Source organism: Giraffa tippelskirchi, chromosome 7 (genome assembly GCF_054371585.1).
Source record: "Giraffa tippelskirchi isolate mGirTip1 chromosome 7, T2T-mGirTip1v1.2.pri, whole genome shotgun sequence".
In the NCBI taxonomy this organism is placed as follows: Eukaryota; Metazoa; Chordata; class Mammalia; order Artiodactyla; family Giraffidae; genus Giraffa; species Giraffa tippelskirchi.
Window position 1 is genome coordinate 95,043,642 of NC_137281.1, and position 24,567 is coordinate 95,068,208.

The window sequence follows — 24,567 nt, forward strand, 5'->3', positions numbered from 1 at the left end:
AAACTGGTTTGTACAAAAACATGGCCTAAGGGAAGAAGCTAGAAGAATTAGGGTTAGTTCTTCCCCCCAAAGAATAAGCTAAAAGAAAACCTAGCAATTACTTGATTTATGCTCTTTTCCCTGAGTACATTTAAACCTTTGCTTTGCTTTCTGAAGGAAAAGGTACATGATTAGAGAAGAGACTGATTTCTCTTTGATTGATTTATTATTTGACAAATTCCCAGAGCCCATTCTGCCATCAGAATCCATGTCTTGGTCTCCTCCAAATGTATCAGAGAAGTGGCCTGATGCATAGGGTGCACACTGGATAGGCCAGTGAGTGTGACACAAGGTTCAGGAACAGCAGGCTGTAGCAGACAAGGACACAGTTCTGCAGCCTCCTTTTTGGACTTCTGTACTACTTCCTTAGTGCCTGTAACTAAATGGTGCTTATTCTTCCTGAACCTGACTTCCTGAACATTATAATCTGTATTACACTACTTCCATTCTTACTGTCCTATATTTGTTTAGGCATCCCTCTATTTTAAGGACTGGTAGAATGTGGTAGAATGCTTTGGGCAATCTTTGCTAAGGTAGTCAATAAATTCAGGTATCTTAACAAGCCATGGACCTGGATCATACAAAACTGAGTAATGATGGTAAACAATGCTTTGGAACAGTATGGAGAGTCCTTAAAAAACTAAAAATATAGCTATGATATGACCCTGTAATCCCGCTCTCAGGCATATATCCAGAGAAAAACAGTCCAAAAGGATCCATGCACCCCAGTGTTCATTCCAGCACTGTTTTCAATAGCCAAGACATGGAAGCAACCTAAATGTCCACTGATGGAGGAATGGATAAAGAAGATGTGGTACATGTTTACAATATAATGTTATTCAGCCATTAAAAAGGATGAAATAATGCCATTTGCAGCAATGTGGATGGACCTAGAGACAGTCATATTGAATGAAATAAATCAGACAGAGAAAGAGGAATATTATGACATCCCTTATATGCAAAATCTAAAAAAAAATTGTACAAATGAACTCTACAAAACAGAAACAGACTCATAGGCTTAGAGAAAGAACTTACAGTTACTAGGATGAAGGATGGGAGGAAAGAATAGTCAGGGACTTGGAGATCGACATGTACACACTGCTATATTCAAAATGGATAACCAAGGTCCTACAGTATAGCACAGGGAACTCTGCTCACAGTTATGTGGCAACCTGGTTGGGAAGAGAGTTTGGAAGGCAATGGATACATGCATATGGATGGCTGAGTGCCTTTCCTGTCCACTTGAAACTATCATAACATTGTTAATCAGTTATATATTCCAATACAAAATAAAAGTTAAAAAAATAAAATAATGTCCTAAAATCTTTGGAAAAGAAAACACTGAATTTTCTGTACAATGATGTCAGAGAAAGTGAAAGCCTTCCTGCATTTTCCTATGCCTGATTTTGGCTAAATATCTTGGTTCCCTAGCTCCCAGCACAAAACAATTGATTTAAGACACAAAATGAGCTATACTGTCATGTAAGATTTGTTGACATTTCACACTGTCTTTCAAATAATTTATAACTAGGACACAGTTCAAGGAAAAAAATAATGATTAAAATTTAGATTCATCATAAATTAAAAAGTGATTCCTTTGGTTATAGCACATTAGAATATCAGAACACAGTAACTATTTGTATTTTAAAATATGAAGCATCAGTGCAAAGCAATATCTTTACACAACTCTTGAGTTTGATAGCATGGGCTTTGGTCTAAGAAGAAGTACATTGTAAGTAGAAAATATCACTACATGGATGTATATTTATATGATTAAATGTTGAAAACATTTATCACAATAAGTGTTTTGAATGGACAACCATAAATATATCCTTGCTACCTATTCAAAGAAAAGTATTGTTGCTATACTGTTACTATCATGGTGAGTTCTAACAGGATTGATCAGTAACAATAAAAATGAACAATTTTAAGATTTATATTAGAAACTCTGCCCCAGCTACTATTTTGACATTTTTAAATTAAAATGTTTTCATCTCAAACAAAATGTTATGTACTGTAGTTAAAAATGTAGATAAAAATTCAACAGGTGATAACTGATGAATTCATCATAAATTTCTGGACCATTCTGAGTCTTCCATCATTAGTCAAGATTCATCCCATTAACCATGCCTTCAAACTTTTTCAGGAACCTGCTCCAATATGACTCTTCTTGTTCAAGTATGACCTAAATCCCTCCTTAGAGAAGGTAAATATTTTCCTTAATAAAAACTTTTTTAATTACACAAATAGACTTCACTCTCCTATTCATCTTGGAAAAACCCATATGAAATTTCCATTTTACAGGTTTAAAAAATGGTCAAAATTTAGCAGTTTCATATCGTTCAACCTAATGTTTCCTGGACAGGCTTAGCGCTCCTCATAAAAGTTATTTGTAAAACAAATATGCTGAAGTCTAATTTTCCTGCCTCCCTTCATTAGATTTAAAATAGAAAGTGCTACTGGCAGGCTATTTTCCAACTGCAGAAATTGTATATTCCATGCTGTAAAATTTTCTGAGACAGTTCTTGATATCTAAACTCAACATTTCACTGAACATATTTTTCTGGAACCAGTTATAAAAATCTAAGGAGATTTGCAAAACTAAAAACAATAGCACTATTTTAAATTATTTTTGCTTTTGGAAAACATTATTTACTATGGAATATATAGGTATTAGGGCTTCCCTGGTGGCTCAGTGGTAAAAAAATCGTCGACAATGCAGGAGATGCAGGAGATGTGGGTTCGATCCCTGGGTAGGGAAGATCCCCTGGAGAAGGGAATGGAAACTCACTCCAGTGTCTTTGCCAGGAGAATCCCACGGACAGAGGAGCCTGGTGGGCTGTAGTCTATGGGATCACGAAACAGACATGATTTAGCAGCTAAACAACAACAATATAGTATTTGCTTTGGAAAATATGCTTTTATGCTAATTGCCATGCTGCTGCTGCTGCTGCTAAGTTGCTTCAGTCGTGTCCGACTCTGTGCAATCCCATAGACGGCAGCCCACCAGGCTCCCCCGTCCCTGGGATTCTCCAGGCAAGAACACTGGAGTGGGTTGCCATTTCCTTCTCCAGTCCATGAAAGGGAAAAGTGAAAGTGAAGTCGCTCAGTCGTGTCTGACTCAGCGATCCCATAGACGGCAGCCTACCAGGCTCCTCCGTCCATGGAATTTTCCAGGCAAGAGTACTGGAGTGGGGTGCCATTGCCTTCTCCAGCTAATTGCCACGGGTATGTAATTATTTTTAAATGAATTAATGAATATTTTAACTTCTCAGTTTTAAGATCTAATGAAGTAAATATCAATAGATATAACCCACAAAAGTCAAAGTTCTGTGGAGTTTTCAATAATTTTTAAGAGTGTAAAATGTTTCTGGGATGAAAAAGTTTGAGAACCACTGGGTTAATTAAAGAGATAAAGCAGAACAAGAGAAGAGAAACAACAGATATAAGACATATTATAGATCAGACCATTCATTCAGTACTAAGGGACCTGCTTCAAATAAGGGAATATCTAACTGGCAGAATAGCTGAGGACCTCATCTCATTTCTCACTTGGGTGGGGTCAGAAGGGGAGTCAGGACTGAGCACAACAATTTTCACAGGCATATTTCTAAGCCTAATCCTATGCAATTTTTTTTTACTGTGCACAGGTGCTACAGACAAACCTCTGGGCAAGAACAATCCTATCCATTAATACGGCATAGCAACAGGTATTCTCTTGCATGACTCATTGATTTTAGATATAATTTCAAGGGTCATCAGGTTCTTTTTCCTTATCATAGCAATCTTGAGAGGTTAAGAAAAACAGAGGTGTTTTACTCTCAGTTTACAGGTGGGGAAACAAAGACAGGTTTCAGGGTCTTACCCTAAGGCACACAGACTGTGTTGGAGCACGTTGTGGAATTTAAGGCACCTGCTTCTAAGAACAGTACTTTATCCTCCTAGGTCCCTGTCTTTAAGACAGTTATTTAAAACTAGAAACTTTTTAAAGTGAAATCCTACATGGGAATCTCATAAGAGAGCACAAGAAAAAGAACTGTTGCAGTGCAGAGAGAGCTGGAGATCTAGATTCCCACCCATTTTGCTTCCCTTCAGCCAGTTCTCTTCCTTTGCTCTCCCCATCCCTCACCCTCTCTCCTTTTGGGACACCAGTATGCCCAAGACCTTCTCTTTTTTATTTTCCCCCTTTACACCTATATCCTGCTTCCATTACTCTGCCGTTTTTAGGCTTCTACTTAAATATGTTAACTGTACGTCTTCAAATGCATGTATTCTTGTAAAACAGATCGTGTTGTTTTTTGTGCATGTGTTTAAATTACACAAATGGTATAATGCTATGCATCACACAAATCATGTTCTCCTTTTTACTTTTGTCCTTTAACATTGTTCTACTCAGATTCTTATCTCTATGTCTAGCTTACTTTTGTGCGCATATGGTTCTGTCATATATATTAATATGTCATATTTTGCTTGTCTATTCTTCTATTGATGAATCCAACATCCATCAGAGAAAACTGAAGATGTTTTTGACATATCACCTTGGAGTCAAGGGGGAGAGTTTCTCTGGGATAGTCACTGAGTTGTTGGGTATACAGACCCAATCTTACCAAATGCTACAAAACTGCCTTGCAGAATGGACCTCCCACCACAGATCACAAGAGCTCCTCTCTATACATTAAAACTTGCCACTTTCAGTACTATTTGCAGTAGCTAGGACGTGGAAGCAACTTAGACGTTCATCAGCAGATGAATGGATAAGGAAGTTGTACATATACACAATGGAATACTACTCAGCTATAAAAAGGAATCCACTTGAGTCAGTGCTAATGAGGTGGATGAACTTAGAGCCTGTTATACAGAGTGAAGCAAGTCAGCAAGAAACAAATATCATATAATACTGCATATATATGGAATCTAGAAAGATGGTACCAACAATCCTACATGTAGGGCAGCAAAGGAGACACAGATGTAAAGAACAGACTTTTGGACTCAGTGGGAGAAGGAGAGGGTGGGATGATTTGAGAGAATAGCATTGAAACATACACTTTACCATATGTAAAATAGATAACCAGTGGGAGTTTGAAATACGATGCAGAGTACGGGAAGCCAGTGTTCTGTTACAACCTGGAGGGATGAGGTGGGGAGGGAGGTGGGAGGAGGGTTCAGGATGGAGGGGACACATGTATGCCTATGGCCAATTCATATTGAAGCATTGCAAAACCATCACAATATTGTAAAGTAATTATTCTCCAGTTAAAGTAAATAAACAAATTTTTAAAAACCTGCTGCTTTCCTCTTCTAATATCTCATATGCTGTTGAGTGTTAGGTGTCATCTCATTATTGTTCTAATTAACATTTTTATGATAACTATTGATATCAAGCATTTCTTCAAATGTCTGTTAATTTTTTGAGTTTTCTTGCCTGTGAAATTGTGTACACCTTCTGTGCATTTTACTACAGATTTTGTCTTTTTCTTTCAGATTTCCTGTTTTCCATTGCAGGCATTAATTCCTTGGGGGTTTTAGTTGTTTCAAACATCTTTGCCCAATACATGAACTTTGTTTATTGCATCCTTTATTCAGCAGGACTCCTTCATTTTGCTATTGTCACATTTCTCTCTCCCTATTATTTTTCTTTTTTAACTTTCTGCTTATTTTTCAATTTTATTTGAAAAATTATTTTTGTTGATCCCTAGGTCACAGAGATAGACCCCAACATTTTATTCTTTGTTTTATGGCTTGACCTTCACATTTAAATCTTTAATTTATTTGGTGTCCACCTATGTGTACAGTATAAGGTAGGAATCCAGCTTTAGTTTTTTGCTTTTAATGAGCTAATTTTTGGAACACCTGCTGTCGGTCCTTTCCTTGTGGTGCCTTATTTATCATACATCATATATTTTAATACAATCACTGCTTCCATGTTTAATTAGTAAATTTTATTCATTTACTGTTACATTCTGCCCATTCACTAAAGTGGGCAACCCCACTTTAGTATTCTTGTCTGGAAAATTCTATGGACAGAGGAGCCTGGTGGGCTAAAGTCGAGGGGGTTGCAAGAGTTAGACATGACTTAGGGACTAAACAACAACTGTTACATTAGAATGTTTTCCCACATTTCATAGTTTTAATCATTCTATATGTTTTTAATTTTTATTTTTCTTTCTTCATTCTATTAGCAAGTACAAAATTTCTTCCAGCCTTAAAATCAGGCATGCACATACTCTTCTTCTGTTCATACCTCATTGCTGGTTTCTGGTTTAGATGCTAAGTTGTGTCTGACTCTTGCGACCCCATGGACTGTAGCCCACCAGGCTCCCCCGTCCCTGGGATTCTCCAGGCAAGAACACTGGAGTGGGTTGCCATTTCCTTCTCCAATGCATGAAAGTGAAAAGTGAAAGTGAAGTCGCTCAGTCATGTCCGACTGACTCTTAGCGACCCCACGGACTGCACCCTACCAGGCCCCTCCGTCCATGGGATTTTCCAGGCAAAAGTACTGGAGTGGGGTGCCACTGCCTTCTCCAGTATTATGTTTACCTGATTCTAATAATTTTTTAAATGTATCTATATCTTACCTCCCCCCTTAAAATAGACAAATTTTCAGTCTCCTCCTTCATCCCCATTCTAAAATGGTATGTCTAGGTTTTAATTCTGCCTTGTTTAAGTATTATTTGTGTGTGTTTCATTTGTCTTGCTTAAAAAATAAAAAAGATAAAACTAGCACTCAGCAAGATATTCACTGACACTCTTACTTTTCACTTATCGCTACCTCCCGTATTTATTTCTCATTATTATTAGGAGTACACCCTCTCTAGTACATTCACAAAGATATCTTTGTGCAATACCTTTTCTAATTCCTGTATGCATGAGAATATTATATCTTTACATTTAAATGAGAGTTTGTATATTTTTTAAAATTCAGTTTTAAAGTTATTTGACTTCAGTATTTTAAAATAAGGGCTTCTTTGCCTTTATATCCCTTTATTTATCTTTTTTTTCTATTTGTTGCCACTGAAGGCCTAATGAACCCATAGAGACACAGGAGGAAATAAAGGATGGGGAAGGGATGCAGAGGGCTTCCCTGGTGGCTCATGAGAGCACATGGGGTGAGAGGAATACAGACTTCAGAGTTACAGAGACATGGATTTGATTTCAACATGACAGAGCATTACCTGGAGAGAATAAAAAAATCCACAAACTAGGGCAGTGAACAGGGTTTATTAACTCCAGAGAAATAAATCCCCCAGTTTTTCAATATGTTATGATAATCCATGAACTTCCTCACTATATTCATGAGTTGTATTCAAGAATCCACTTGAATTTCAGGAGCTGATGGTCAGATCCAGGTGTTTCACATGACTTATTATACCTAGGGATTTTGTGGCAAGAAACTGAAAAAATGTACATACAAAAATTGAGGAAGGTTTCTCCATAAGTATTCATTAACTAGTTAATATGAATTTTGATGCTTTGCTGCACAGTACATAAATGTTGATACCAGATTTTCAGTGAATACCATACTTTTATCATTATAAGATGCTATGCATTTGATTCAACGTGGTCTGATATTATTATACTACTTCCTGATTTTTGTCTTGCATTCACCTCTTACATCTTTGTTTATCCTTCTCCTTTCAGTCTTTCTCAGTCACTTTGATACAGATATGTCTTTTATACATCTAATATATCAGGAAACGTGGAATCCATGAATACAGTGATGAACACACTAAACACATGCCTGCCTTCATTGACCCAATGTTCCCGAGGAATAGCAGACGTGAAAGCAGGTACCTCACACCCAGAAACTAGCACAGTGCCTGGCACATAAGAAGACAGGAATAAATATATATTGATCAAATGAACTTATTTTGAAAAACAAAACAATTACTAAGGAATTGAAATGTTTGTCCACACAAAAACTTGTACATGGATATTTATGGTAACTTTATTCATAATTGCCAAAACTTGGAAGCAACCAAGATATCCTTCAGGAGGTAAATAGGTAAATAAACTGTGGTAGACTCAGACAATAGAATATTATTCAGCACTAAACAGACGTGAGCTATCAAGCCATGCAAAAACATCAAGGAAACTTAAACACATATTGTTAAGTGAAAAGTCAATCTGAAGAGCCTACAGAGTGCATAATTCAACTATATGACATCCTGGAAATAACAAAACCAAGGAGACAGTAAAAAGATTTGTGATTGCAGGGGGGCGGAAGGATGAACAGGCACAGCACAGACGACTTTCAGGGCAATGTGAATACTCTGTATATGACACTGTAATGGTGGATACACCTCATATATACTTCCCCATCAAATTTAGGACACCAAGAGTCAACCACAAGATAAATTACAAACTTCGGAGGGTAATGATGCATCACTGTATCGCTGTGGTGCTGGATGTTCATAGTAGGTCGGTTATGAATGTGTGTGGACAGGGGTATATAAGCACTGTCTGCACCTTCTCCTCAGTTTTGCTTTGAACTCAAAACTGCTCTAAAAAATGTAACGTCTTGATTTTAAAAGGGGATTACTTAATCAAAATCCTACTAAATTCTTTGAAGGAGAATTACACAAAGCTAAAGAAGTATTTTAAGGAGAGACCTAATCTAGGGACCAGAAATTTCCCCTGATAAGTGACTCTTTAGCTCAAGGATGCCACACAATAAAACAGTGGAAATCATTCTATAAGAGGGAATAGAATTTTTTCTGTTTTCATTTAGTTATATTTTCTTATTTTGTATAGAGAGTAACATTTACAAAGCAAGTAAATACATAAAGTGGAACAAGTGCTATAAATAAAATTTCTATCTCCTATAAGGCCCTATGGTAAATAAAACAAGGTAAGGGCAGGCAATCAAGAAAGGCTCCCCCAAAGTACCATTTAATGGATTGTTTATGTAAATATAAAATGAATAGAGCTTTACGAATAAATTAGATCTTTTCATCATTCTTAAAATGAGATTTCCATTTTCAGAGTTGCTATGAAAATTAAAGAATAGTTAAATTAATCTGCTTTAAATCTCGTTTCAAATGAGGCAATAAATAATCACATAAAAAACATGTAAAGCTCCTAGTACAATGCCTACTATACATTAGGCATTTAACAAATTATTGTTGTTGTTGTTGTTGTTGTAAGTAGATGAGTAAAAATGCAGTTTCTTGTGTAGAATGCTATAATACATATGGGATTATAAGGCTCTACTGAGGATTGAATTAAATCAGAAAATGTGCATAAAGTATATATTACTGTTTGGAATTTCATAGGTATCAGAATTATCATGTTTCACAGATAAAAATACATAAGTAACTGTTAGGTATGTATATAGATGGGCTTCCCAGGTGGCGCTAGTGGTAAAGAACCCTCCTGCCAATGCAGGAGACCATGAGATGCGGGTTCAATCCCTGGGTCAGTAAGATCCCCTGAAGGAGGGCATGGCAACCCATTCCAGTATTCTTGCCTGGAGAATCGCATGGACAGAGGAGCCTGGCTGGCTGCAGCTCACATGGTTGCAAAGAGTCAGACACGACTGAAGTGACTTAGCATGCACATAGATAGTAATAGACAGCGGCAGCATAAAGAAATTAAATGTGTTGGAGAAATAAGTCAACATGTACTTAGAATTGTAAGGCATCTCTGGCAACGTTTCCAGAAGAAACCAGGATCCAGTGAAATGAGAAGAAATTGAATGAGGAAAGAAGATCTGTAGTGCTCACAGCAGGGACTCTCCAGGGGACAGGGATGCTGCCACTTGAAGAGAGCCTCAGAGCTTCTTACTACCCAAAAACTGAAAACCAAGAGATCTCAAAATTATGTAATGCAGCAGGCATTTAACAGAAATAAAGTAAATTCAGTTACCTATCATTTTCCTTCTGGACTGGGAGAGATCTTAAGTCCATTAAGAAGAGCAAAACTGCCTACTTTATACAACTGCAAATTCAGAACGAGTCTCCAATCACAGTTCATAGAAGGAGCTCTGGGTATCTTGTATCAGACATTTTACACTAGAAAAATAAGGCAACATATCCGTACTTACTGAGGTTAGCCATTAAGATCAAGACATAGAGCGGTTTTATACCTCAAAAATCATGACTTTGAAGGCTTACAGTTAAAGGTAAAGTATAAAAGACATTAAAGAGGAGAGAAATGAAACAATAGTTAAGCTGCTGGCCTGATGTCTTCTTATTATTTCTTATTAAGATAAAGAGACTAGAGAAAACATAATGGGTAATCTATAATGGAAGCCCTTTGATAGATTTACTGATAGGTGGGGAAAGGGTGAGCCTAGAAAAAAGAAAGAAATGGCCTGTCACAATAGAAGAGGTGGTGAGCATCTCAGCTACACGTTCCTGTAATCATTTCTTATTGAGAAGTTAAATCAGATGGGTTTCCAGAAGTTAGCAATAAATACCCTCAAATGCACAAACATCACAGAATTACAAATAAAAATATGTGTAGGAGTGTCTATTTTTATTGCGATATCTCTATGGGAGAATGCCAGAGATAAAGTGAAACTGGTTGGATACCATAAGCCTCTTAAAATGATCGCTTAGGGTTTGCTGCACACATACACTGTGGAAATAAAATGCTTCTTGGATTTTATTGGTTCAATCTATCCAGGATCATAAGTATGTAATCAGGTATGTTTCAGGATATTACATTTTAAAATAGCATTCTTATTTTATTTGCCTAATCTCTTATTGCCCTTCAAATCAGTTATTTGTGCACTTGACTTGGGCAATATATAATCCTGTGTTTTCTTCTTAGATTCTGTAATCAGTATAACAAAGGAAACAATTTGGCACCATCAACTAAATATTAACTGAATATTTTAAAGTAGAGTTCTTCTCACTGCTATACAGATTATCTCACACAGTCCTGCCCTGGAGGTAGCATATATTCTAAAAGCAGGAGCATATCCAAATTTAAAATAAGTTCTATTAGAATGGACTGCTAAGGCAAATATCAAGATGATTCAGGATAAATTTTACTTTCACCCAAGTCTAACATTATGCTCAGACATAAAGACATTCTTAACCTAAATCAGGTATAATATCGTCCCAATTCTCCATTTTATCCAAACACCAGAAACGTTATAAAAAGTGAAACAGAAAAGTGAATAAAAGTATATGTATACATTTGAGGATGTAAAAAGTGTTGCTTGAATGTGATTACAGGATTCAGTTATAGATAAAAATTGTCATAAATCCCCAATGTTTGCTTATGTTGCATTTTATGATATTATTTTCATTTTCCCAGTACAAAGTTTCACATGTGGAACAATCATTTGAGGGGTGCCTTTATGCTAGGGCCTGATATCTGGACATTAGATATAACAGAAAAAAAAAAGATAAAATACAGTTTTCATTCTTGACAAATGTATTAGTGAGAAGTTGCATACAGCTCCTCATGACAGAGGTGTACCTAAAGTGGGTGAGCAGCCCAAAGATTATATGGTGGCTTCTGAAGTCACCAGGTTCTCAGGCTTGTTGGATCTTTCCCCTTCACTGTCTTTTATCCTCAAGGTCACAGTCTGGCTGCTAGAGCTCTAGCAATAAGAAATGAGAGAAAAGGCCACCCAAATTTCCATTTAAGGAAGTTTCCTCTCTGTCTCATACAGTAACTGCAGTTTATATCTCATTGGAGAAAACTTAGAAACATGGCCATAATCTTTGTTTTCTGAATGTTGAGCTTTAAGCCAACTTTTTCACTCTCCTCTTTCACTTTCATCAAGAGGCTCTTTAGTTCTTCTTCACTTTCTGCCATAAGAGTGGTGTCATCTGCACGTGTGAAGTTATTGATATTTCTCCGGCAATCTTCATTCCAGCTTGTGCTTCATCCAGCCTGGCATATCTCATGATGTACTCTGCATATAAGTTAAACAAGCAGGGTGACAATATACAGCATTGACATACTCCTTTCCCAATCAGGAACCAGTCCATTGTTCCATGCCCAGTTCTAACTGTTGCTTCTTGACCTGCATACAGTTTTATCAGGAGACAGATAAGGTGGTCTGGTATTCCCATCTCTTTAAAAATGTTTCACAGTTGGTTGTGATCCACACAGTCAAAGGCTTTCACATAGTGAATGAAGCAGAAGTAGATGTATTTCTGGAATTCTCCTGCTTTTTCTATGATCCAACGGATGTTGTCAATTTGATCTCTGGTTCCTTGCCTTTTCTAAATCGAGTTTGAATATCTGCAACTTCTCAGCTCATGTACTGTTGAAGCCTAGCTTGGAGAATTTTGAGCATTACTTTGTTAGCATGTGAAATGAGTGCAATCTTTCAGTAGTTTAAACATTCTTTGGCTAGTGGAGGTGATGGAATTCCAGCTGAGCTGTTTCAAATCTTTAAAGATGATGCTGTTAAAGTGCTGCACTCAATATGCCAGCAAATTTGGAAAACTCAGCAGTGGCCACAGGACTGGAAAATGTCAGTTTTTATTCCAACCCCAAAGAAAGAAAACATACTAAAATATGGTAATTGTTCATTAAATAAGATTTATTGCTAATAGACTGTGAATGGTTGTTCTTGCCTTTGCATGGAATGACAATCCCATTAACTAAGGATTTTGACCCACCCAAAGTTCTGGTGACTTCCCTGGTGGCTCAGACGGTAAAGCGTCTGTCTACAATGTGGGAGATCTGGGTTCGATCCCTCGGTCGGGAAGATCCTCTGGAGAAGTAAATGGCAACCCACTCCAGTACTCTTGCCTGGAAAATCCCACGGATGGAGGAGCATGGTAAGCTACAGTCCATGGGGTCACAAAGAGTCGGACACGACTGAGTGACTTCTCCTCCCTCCCTCCATCCCTCCCTTCCTTCCTTCCAGTTCTGGTATAATCCTATTTGTTTCTTAGAAAGAAAATATGGCCTGGTGTAGTGATATTGAAATTATTATCAGGAAGGTTAAGAGGACATTTCAATTGAGATAATGACATTCTGAAGCACAGTCAAGGAGACTGGCCATATTTTAGACTCAATGATATTGCCGAGTTGCTTATTAGAATACTAGTAATTTCAGCTACTACCAAGGTATGACATATACATTACAGAAACTTAACAAACACATTCATCTTTTCCTTTAAAATCTTTACCAATTTATTAAGCAAATGGTCTGTTTTATTATTTCTTTGACTTGAAACTTTTTTAAGAATGAACATTTTCCATAAAAATATTAGCACTGTATTCCCTATGTATTTATCTATTTATATCCTTTCCCACCTATATATTAAAAACAATGGCTTTCCTACAGTTTCTATGACCTCTTTATATATAAATGTTTTTAACCATTTGCATACCCTATTTGTTCCCAAGATTTAAGGCTACACTGGGGAAGGGTCAAAGGAGGACCTCTGCTGATACAATTGACAAACCAAACAACAGGCAGAAGACTGGAGACATTTTGAGGGGGATGTATTTTTTTTTTTGGAAAAAGTCATATAAACCCTCCTCCCAAGAGCCAATGACATTTTTAGCAAATTCTACCAAGTCCCAAAATATTTTGAAGAGCAATTTCCTTTGGAGAGAATATGAACAATCACTGAGTCCTTTCTTGAAGTCAGTGAGGAATAAAATCAGAATTTGTTTAAGGGGTAAACCAACCATAGGTTACCCTTATTAAGGTTATTCTCATGCATTTCATAAAATTAATGTCATTATGAATTGAAATATTTTTTCCATTATGATGATTTCTCAGAGGTTGTTGCTGGCATGCAAAAAGATAGTTTTATATAATTTTAATAAATTCTTAGAAATCCTGAGTTTTCCAATTGATTGTCTTGAGTGATAATGATGATTTTAGTGAATATAATTCTTGATTATACTAAATCAATAAGAGGAATATTGTTTAGATATATAAGGATCAAGGAAAGAACAGTACTTATTAAGAAATTCATAAATTATTATACCAGATATATAATTCCCTTATTCTGCTTGAAATATTAATGTCTTATGTCAACTTAGAGCTTAAAATGAGGCTTTGGAGAGCTGTAAGTATTACTCTGGTCACATATCTTCATAACATTTACCCCTAAATTTTATTAAATCTAGTAAGTATATGAAATATATTCAGGTTACGTAAATTGAAAAAAACTCCCTGCAAACAAAAGTCCAGGACCAGATGACTTCAGTGGGGAATTCTATCAAACACACAAAGGAGAACATATATTGATCCTTCTCAAAGTATTCCAAAAATTGAAGAAGAGAGAGCACTCTCAAATTCATTCTATGAAGTCACCATTACCCTGATACCAAAACCAGACAAAGACATTGCCAAAAAAGAGAATTACAGTCCAATATATTTGATAAACATAGATGTAAAAATCCTCAACAAAATATTAGTAACCAAATTCAGCAACACACAAAAAAGACATACACCTTGATGAAATTGGATACACCCCAGCATAATAAGGATGTTTCAACCAACATACACAAATCAATCAATGTGATACACCACACCAACAAAAAAAAAAAGACAAAAACCACATGATCACCTCAATAGATGCATAAAAAGCATTTGGTAAAAATTCAACATCCATTCATGATAAACTTTAATACCATAATAGGTATAGAGGAACATATCTCAGCATAATAAAAGGTGTTTATAACAAACCCATGTCAACATAACACTCAATGGTGAAAAGCTGAAAGCCTTCCTGCTAAAATCTGGAATAAGACAAGGATGCCCACCACTTTTGCCACTCTTATTCAACATGTATTGAAAGTCCTATCCACAGTAACCATACAAGAAAAAGAAATACAAGGTATCCAAATTGGAAAGGAAGAGGTCAAACTGTCATTATATGCAGATGACATGCTATTGTATATAGAAAACTCTAAAGACTCCACACAAAAACTACTAGAACTGATAAACGAATTTAGCAAGCTATCAAGATATGAGAAAACATACAGAAACTTCTTGAATCTCTTTACACTAATAGTGAAATATCAGAAAGGGAAGGTAAAAAAAACAACTTTAACAAAATAACATCAAAAATAAAATACTTAGGAATAAAGTTGATCAAGGAATGAAAGACTTACATAGTGAGAACTATAAAACATTGGTAAAGGAAATTGAAGATAATTCAAAGAATTGGAAAGATATCCCATGCCCTTGAATTGGAAGAATTAACACTGTTAAAATGGTCATACTACCCAAAGCAATCTACAGATTTAATGCAATCCCTATCAAATTACTCAACAATTTTCAAAAAACTAGAACAAATAATTCTAAAATTTATATGGAACCAGAAAAGATCCAGAATTGCACAAGTAATCCTGAGGATAAAGAACAAAGCAGGAAGCAAAACTTTTCAGGCTTCAGACAATATTACAAAGCTACAATAATCAAGACAACATAATATTGGCACAGAAACAGACATATGGATCAATGGAACAGAATAGAGAGCCCAGAAATAAATCCACACACCTATGCTCAATTAATCTTTGACAAAGCAGGCAAGACTACAGTGGGGAAAAAGTTTTCAGAAAGTGGTGTTGGGAAAGCTCGACAACTACATGTAAACCAATGAAGTCAGAACACATCCTCATAGCATACACAAAAGTAAACTCAAAATAGCTTAAAGACTTAAGTGTAAGACATGAAACCATAGAACTCCTAGAAGAGAACATAGGCAAAACATTCTCTGACATTCATAGCAATGTTCTCTTAGGTCAGTCTCTAAGGCAATAGAAATAAAAGCAAAAATACATTAATAGTATCTAATCAAACTTATAGGCTTTGCATATCAAAAGAAATCATAAACAAAATGAAAAAAGAACCTATGGGCTGGATGCAACCAAAAGGGCTTAATTGCCAATATATACCAACAGCTCATACAACTCAATAACCACAACAACAACAAAAATCAAAAAATGGGCATATTGGGTCAAAAATACAATAAGGTACTACTTCACACCAGTCAGAATTTTCTATCTTCAAAAAAATGTACACATAATAAAGCTGGAGAGAATGTAGAGAAAAAGGAACTATCCTACTCTGTTAGTGGGAATGTAAATTGGTGCAGTTGCTATAGAAGACAATTTGGAGGTTCTTGAAAAAACTGAAAATAGAGTTATCATATGGTTCAGCAATCCCACTCCTGGGTATATATCTGGAGAAAACAAGAATTTGAAAATATACATGCACCCTAATGTTCACTGCAGCACTATTTTTCAATAGCCAAGACACAGAAGCAACCTAAATGTCCACTGACAGATGAATGGATAAAAAGATGTGATAGATATATACAATGGAATATTACTCATTCATAAAAAAGAATGAAATAATGCCATTAGCAGCAAAATAGATGGACCTAGAGATTATCATACTAAGTGAAGTAAGTCAGAGAAATACAAACATCATATGATATCACTTATATGAAGAATCTAAAAAATGATGATACAAATGACTTTATTTACAAAACAGAAATAAACTCACAGACATAGAAAGTTGTGGTTACCAAAGAGGAAATGGGGGAAGGATAAATTAAGAATTTGGGATTAGCAGATACAAGCACTATACATAAAACAGATAAACAACAAGGACCTACTATATAGCACAGGAAGCTGTATTCAATATTTTTTAATAAACTATAATAGAAAAGAACATGAACAAGAATATACCTATATATGGATATGTAACTGAATCACTTTGCTGTGCACCTGAAACTAACACAGCATTATAAATCAATAATAGTTTAATTTTTTAAAAAGAGTAAAATAGATTCAGATTAAAAAACCTTTTTGGTGAGACCAAGGTAAGATACCAAATGCAGGAATTAAAGGAATAACTACTTTTCCCTACTAACAACATTTCTGGTACAAAATGTATAAGAGGTTGTGTTTGTTTTTTTTTTCCCCTTACATTAAACAATTCTGACACTAACTGCATTGAGTTAGCACAGACTCCCAAAGTTAAGGGCTCATATCACAAGATTTCCTGCACTTCGTATTTCAAACATAAATCCCAGGTTATCACATGTGCTTCTGACTGAAGCTGGGGTTCTCCTGAGCTCTTCCTTGGGTTTGATAATTTGCTAGAATGGCTCATAGAACTCAGGAAAGCATTTGACTCACTTACTTACTGTTACTCTTTTATTACAAAGAATATAATTCAGGAACAGCCAAATGGAAGAGAGGCATAAGGACAAGGTATGTGGAAGAGAATGGAGTTTCCATGCCTTCTCTGGACACAGCATCTTCTGGCATCTCAATGTGTTCACAAACCCAGAATCTCTCTGAACCTCTTCAGTAAGGGTGTTTATGGCATCTTCATTATATAGACATAATTAATGGAAAAACTCAATGCTCGTTATTAACCCAACTTCCAGCCCTTCTGCCTTCTCTGGAGAAGGTGTTGAAAGTTTCAGCCCTCTAACCATGTGGTTGGCTCCCCATGAAAACTAGCATCATCCTTAGGAGTACTACAAAAGTCACAGCATTAACATAAACACAGGTGTGGTTGAAAGGGGCTTGATATGAATAACCGAAGAGGCTCCTTTCAGTTTTAGGCTTCAAAGGCTGTTTCAGGAGCCAGGGACAAAACTAAATGTAAGGAGAGATGCTCCTATTGCTCTTATCACTTAGGAAATTACAAAGATTTTAGGAGCTCTGGCTGAGAGCCTGGGGTAAAGACTAAAATATATATTTCTTATCATATTACAATATTACAGTAATGAAACGCAAAGATAAGTTGAGCTTTAAGCAATAAGCATTGTTCTGACTCAATTGAATTTTCACCTTCAGAAACATAGGGAAATAAAAGCTGAAAAACAGCAAAATTTAGCAGAAATACGATTTGGCCAAAAAGAACAAGAATATGTAGAGTTTGACACATTGTGATTAAAAATACTTATTTGAAAGACCAGTCTGTATTCATTTTTTTGTTGTTTAAAATGACTATTCTTAAATAAGGAAAAAAGACAGAAAACTATGTGCAATTCTAAGCATATGTTTACATGTTAAAATAGATTATCTCTAGAAATTCACAGGTAATGGGCTTTGCTTCCTTTTTGTTCATTTAGATTTTTTAAATTTTTGACAATAAATATCTAAAACCTTTCTATATGAGAAAAAAAATTAGATTGAAAGCGTTAAAAAAACAAAATTCAACAGAGTAAATCTGTTAGGGGAAACACACTGACTGCAACTGCCCACCCTGGCCAGGCACCATAGTAGCCATTTGTGTGAGTTATTTTACAACAAGAAGTCCTGGTAAGGAACACAGTACTCACAAGCCACCGCCAACCGGAAAAATCTAGGAAAGGTTAAAAGGAGACTCCATGTGTCCTACCACCTCCCAGAATCCTTCTCGTTGGCATCCTTCTTGGCTGAGCAATGCATGTGCCACCAGAGAGGACCCTTAGTCAGATTAATTGGCCAAAGATAACCCAGAAACTAACTCTATCACCATAAAACCCGAGACTGTGAGCCATATGAAAGAGCAGTCCTCCTGGGTTCCCTTACCCTCGCTCTCCACCTGGGCACCCCTTCCCAATAAAGTCCCTTGCTTTGTCAGCAGTGTGCCTCCTCTGACAATTTGCTTCTGAGTGTTAGACAAGAGCCCCCTTTGGGGCCCTGGAAGGGGTTCCCCTTCCTGAAACAAATTTGAATATCTTATTGATTTTATAAGGCAGGCAATTCATGAATTCGGCAATATCTAGCAACTACAAGGGCTCTGTGAGGGTCGTACAAAATGGAAGGTCTTACAGGAAGAAGGCTGGGGAAGGGAGCTCTTAGTAAAACAGGACATCTTTAAGGAGGGAACAGAATGCAAGAGTTTTGTTATGCAAATTGCCTCTTCTTCCTCTGGGGATTGAGAGGACCCATGGGACAGATTACCTTTTCCATACTTCACCAGAAAATTACACACTGTTCAACTAAGATTACATTTCTGGGAGAGGTTAAAACTGAAGCTAGGTTAGGTGTTAAATCTAGGTTTGCTATCATGGGCTTTTAGCACAACTGATGATATTTCCCTTTTAACAAAACCAAACCAACCATAATGTCCCATTTCAGTTTCTATAAGCCTCTACTACAGAAGGAATTTTGGATAGATTTAAGATAAAGGTAAGTTAGACCATGTAGGTGAGAATTTCTTATCAGAAAAGGCCCATGCATTTTGACAAAACATTACAATAGTTAAAATTGCATATATATTTTTAAATGAGTTAAAAATCTTGAGATAATGGGATTCTCCATGAGAGAAACTTTATATCCTTTATTGCCTTCAGTTCACTTCAGATCAGTGGCTCAGTCGTGTCCGACTCTCTGCGACCCCATGAATGGCAGCATGCCAGGCCTCTCTGTCAACCACCAACTCCCTGAGTTCAGCCAAACCCATGTCCATCGAGTCGATGATGCCATTCAGCCATCTCATCCTCTGTCGTCCCCTTCTCCTCCGGCCCTCAATCTTTCCCAGCATCAGGGTCTTTTCCAATGAGTCAGCTCTTCTCATCAGGTGGCCAAAGTGTTGGAGTTTCAGCTTCAACATCAGTCCTTCCAATGAACACCCAGAACTGATCTCCTTTAGGATGGACTGGTTGGATCTCTTTGCAGTCCAAGGGACTGTCAAGAGTCTACTCCCACACCACAGTTCAAAAGCATCAATTCTTCGGCGCTCAGCTTTTTTTACATTCCAACTCTCACATCCATACATGACCACGGAAAAGCCATAGCCTTCACTAGACGGACCTTTGTTAGCAAAGTAATGTCTCTGCTTTTTAATATGCTATCTAGGTTGCTCATAACTTTCCTGCCAAGGAATAAGGGTCTTTTAATTTCATGGCTGTAATCACCATCTGCAGTGATTTTGGAGCCCAGAAAAAAAACGTCAGCAACTGTTTCCCCATCTATTTGCCATGAAGTGATGGGACTGGATGCCACGATCGTAGTTGTCTGAATGTTGAGCTTTAAGCCACCTTTTTCACTCTCCACTTACACTTTCTTCAAGTGGCTCTTTAGTTCTTCTTCACTTTCTGCCATAAGGATGGTGTCATCTGCATATCTGAGGTTATTGATATTTTTCCCAGCAATCTTGATTCCAGCTTGTGCTTCATCCAGCCCAGCATTTCTCATGATGTACTCTGCATATAAGTTAAATAAGCAGGGTGACAATATACAGCCTTGATGTACTCCTTTTCCTATTTGGGACCAGTCTGTTGTGCCATGTCCTGTTGTAACTGTTGCTTCCTGATCTGCATACAGGTTTCTCAAGAGGCAGGTCAGGTGCTCTGGTATGCCCATTTCTTTCGGGATTTTCCATAGTTTATTGTGATCCACACAGTCAAAGGCTTTGGTAGAGTCAATAAAGCAGAAATAGATGTTTTTCTGGAACTCTCTTGCTTTTTTGATGATCCAGCGGATGTTGGCCATTTGATCTCTGGTATCTCTGCCTTTTCTAAAACCAGCTTGAACATCTGGAAGGTCACAGTTCACATATTGCTGAAGCCTGGCTTGGAGAATTTTAAGCATTACTTTGCTAGCGTGTGGGATGAGTGCAATTGTGTGGTAGTTTGAGCATTCTTTGGCATTGCCTTTCCTTGGGACTGGAACGAAAACTGACCTTTTCCAGTCCTGTGGTCACTGCCGAGTTTTCCATATTTGCTGGCATACTGATGCAGCACTTTCACAGAGTCATCTTCAGGATTTGAAATAGCTCAGCTGGAATTCCATCACCTCCACTAGCTTTGTTTGTAGTGATGCTTTCTAAGGCCCACTTGACTTCTCATTCCAGGATGTCTGGCTCTAGGTGAGTGATCACACCATTGTGATTGTCTGGGTCCTGAAGAACTTTTTTGTACAGTTCTTCTGTGTATTCTTGCCACCAACCTAGATAGCATATTAAAAAGCAGAGACATTACTTTGCCAACAAAGGTCCGTCTAGTCAAGACTATGGTTTTTCCAGTGGTCACGTATGGATGTGAGAGTTGGACGGTGAAGAAAGCTGAGCAGTGAAGAAATGATGCTTTTGAACTGTGGTGTTGGAGAAGACTCTTGAGAGTCCCTTGGACTGCAAGAAGATCCAAACAGTCCATCCTAAAGGAGATCAGTCCTGGGTGTTCATTGGAAGGACTGATGTTGAAGCTGAAACTCCAATACTTTGGCCACCTCATGCGAAGAGTGACTCATTGGAAAAGACCCTGATGCTGGGAAGGATTGGGGGCAGGAGGAGAAGGGGACGACAGAGGATGAGATGTTTGGATGGCATCATCGACTCGATGGCCATCGGTTTGGGTAAACTCCGGGAGTTGGTGATGGACTGGGAGGCCTGGCGTGCTGCGATTCATGGGGTCGCAAAGAGTCGGACATGACTGAGTGACTGAACTGAACTGAACTTCTTAATATCTTCAGCTTCTGTTAGGTCCCTACCATTTCTGTCCTTTACTGAGCCCATTTTTGCATGAAATGTTCCCTTGGTATCTCTAATTTGCTTGAAAAGATCTCTAGCTTTTCCCATTCTATTGTTTTCCTCTATTTCTTTGCACTGATCGCTGAGGAAGGCTTTTTATCTCTCCTTGCTATTCTTTGGAACTCTGCATTCAAATGGGCATATCTTTCTTTTCTCCTTTGCTTTTTGCTTCTCATCTTTTCACAGCTATTTGTAAGGCCTCCTCAGACAGCCATTTTGCTTTTTTGCATTTCTTTTTCTTGGGGATGGTCTTGATTCCTATCTACTGTACAATGTCATGAACCTCCATCCATAGTTCATCAGGTATTCTGTCTATAAGATCTAGTCCTTTAAACCTATTTCTCACTTCTACTGTATAGTCATAAGGGATTTGATTTAGGTCATACCTGAATGGGCTAATGGTTTTCTCCACTTTCTTCAATTTCAGTCTGAATTTGCCAATAAGGAGTTCATGATCTGAGTCACAGTCTGCTCCTGGTCTTATTTTGCTGACTGTATAGAGCGTCTCCATCTTTGGCTGCAAAGAATATAATCAATCTGATTTCCGTGTTGACCATCTGGTGATGTCCATGTGTAGAGTCTTCTCTTGTGTTGTTGGAAGAGAGTGTTTGCTATGACCAGTGCGTTCTCTTGGCAGAACTCTATTAGCCTTTGCCCTGCTTCATTCTGTACTCCAAGGCCAAATTTGCCTGTTATTCCAGGTGTTTCTTGACTTCCTACTTTTGCATTCCAGTCCCCTATAATGAAAAGGACATCTTTTCTGGGTGTTAGTTCTAGAAGGTCTTGTAGGTCTTCACAGAGCTGTTCAACTTCAGCTTTTTTGGCGTTACTGGTCGGGGCATAGACTTGAATTACCGTGATATTGAATGGTTTGCCTTGGAAATGAACAGAGATCATTCTGTCATTTTTGAGATTGCATCCAAGTACTGCATTTCGGACTCTTCTGTTGACCGTGATGGCTACTCCATTTCTTCTAAGCGATTCCTGCCCACAGTAGTAGATATAATAGTCATCTGAGTTAAATTCACCCATTCCAGTCCATCTTAGTTCACTGATTCCTAGATGTTCACTCTTGTCATCTCCTGTTTGACCACTTTCAATTTGCCCTGATTCATGGACCTAACATTCCAGGTTCCTATGCAATATTGCTCTTTACAACATCAAATCTTGCTTCTATCACCAGTCCCATTCACAATTGGATGTTGTTTTTGCTTGGGTCTATCCCTTCATTCTTTCTGCAGTTATTTCTCCACTGATCTCCAGTAGCATATTGGGCACCTACCGACCTAGGAAGTTCATCTTTCAGTGTCCTATCTTTTTGCCTTTTCACACTGTTCATGGGGTTCTCAAGGCAAGAATACTGAAGTGGTTTGCCATTCCCTTCTCCAGTGGACCACATTCTGTCAGACCTCTCCACCATGACCTATCCGTCGTGGGTGGCCCCACACAGCATGACTTAGTTTCATTGAGTTAGACAAGGCTGTGGTCCATGTGATCAGATTGACTAGTTGTCTGTGACTGTAGTTTCAGGCTGTCTGCCCCCTGATCCCCTTTCTCAGTGCCTACTGTCTTACCTGGGTTTCTCTTCCCTTGGACGTGGGTTCTCTCTTCACGGCTACTCCAACAAAGCGCAGCCACCACCCCTTACCTCTGACTCGCGGTAGCTCCTCTTGGCTGCCACCCCTGACCTCGGGTGCAGAGTAGCTCCTCTCAGCCTTAGCTCAGACAAATTGTTCACCAGAGTTGCTATTCTTGCAGTTTTCTGGACAATTTACTGACAGTTCAAGATGTGGCCAAGAAAAAGTGGAGTTAAATGAGGAGAATAAAAAAAATCTTGTGTGTGTGTGTGGTGTTCAAGGTGTGGGTCATCTGTCACTTCATTTCAAATTTGTTTATCTAAATCAAATTCTCTTTTGGGGTTTTCTTTAAATATTTATCCAATATTCTATCTCTGAGTTTTTATTTTTGCATACAGTTTAAAGATTTAGAAAACTAAGATCATGGCATCTGATCCCATCACTTCATGGCAAATAGATGGAGAAACAATGGAAACAGTGAGAGACTTTATTTTGGGGGGCTCCAAAATCATTGCAGATGGTGACTGCAGCCATGAAATTAAAAGACACTTGCTCTTTGGAGGAAAAGCTAAAACCAACCTAGATAGCACATTAAAAAGCACAGACACTACTTTGCCAACAAAAGTCCATCTAGTCAAGGCTATGGTTTTCCCAGTAGTCATGTATAGATGTGAGAGTTGGACTATAAAGAAAGCTGAGTGCTGAAGAATTAATGCTTTTGAACTATGCTGTTAGAGAAGACTCCTGAGAGTCCCTTGAACAGCAAGGAGATCCAACCAGTCCATTCTAAAGGAAATCAGTCCTGAATATTCATTGGAAGGATTGATGCTGAAGCTGAAACTCCAATACTTTGATATGAAGTACACCACCTGATATGAAGAACTGACCCATTTGAAAAGACCCTGATGCTGGGAAAGATTGAAGGCAGGAGAAGGCAATGACAGAGAATGAGATGGTTGGATGGCATCACTGACTCAAGGGACAGGAGTTTGAGTAGGCTCTGGGAGTTGGTGATGGATAGGGATTCCTGGTGTGCTGTAGTCCATGGGGTCACAAAGAGTTGGACACGACTGAGCGACTGAACTGAACTGAACTTCATTTCCTAGCAGGAAAGTGGTACATGACTTTAAATATAAAACTTTACTTATTGATAGTCATCCAAGTATCTTTTAAAAATAACTTTTCCTTCTTTATCCAGCATTTCATGAACCTGGGATACAACTTCTGGAACATTCTCCGTACAATCTCTTTTTTAAAAAATACAGAAGTTAAAGTCATATGGGTTGATCAAACAAAAGAGGAATAATCAAATAAAAGGTTAATTGCATAGCTGTTTTGTTCCTCTGTCCCCTTATTTTTGTGACATTCTGGATTCAAACATAGAAAGTCAATGCCTTCTGACGTCTATTTTAGAATATCAGTTTGTTTGTGCTGGGGATATTTGTATGTCAATTGTGGATGCAAGTTATATTCATATACAGTCACTTCATTTAACTGAAAGGGACTGAGCACCAAACTCAGTGGAAAACAAGA

General features: G+C 37.6%; 1 long non-coding RNA gene across 1 annotated transcript in view; it reads right to left on the bottom strand.

Annotated features, from left to right (window-relative positions):
• The window catches only part of LOC145512757 (uncharacterized), a 347,069-nt gene that overhangs the window by 242,409 nt on the left and 80,093 nt on the right, over positions 1-24,567 (bottom strand). The gene's annotated exons all lie outside the window — the stretch shown is intronic.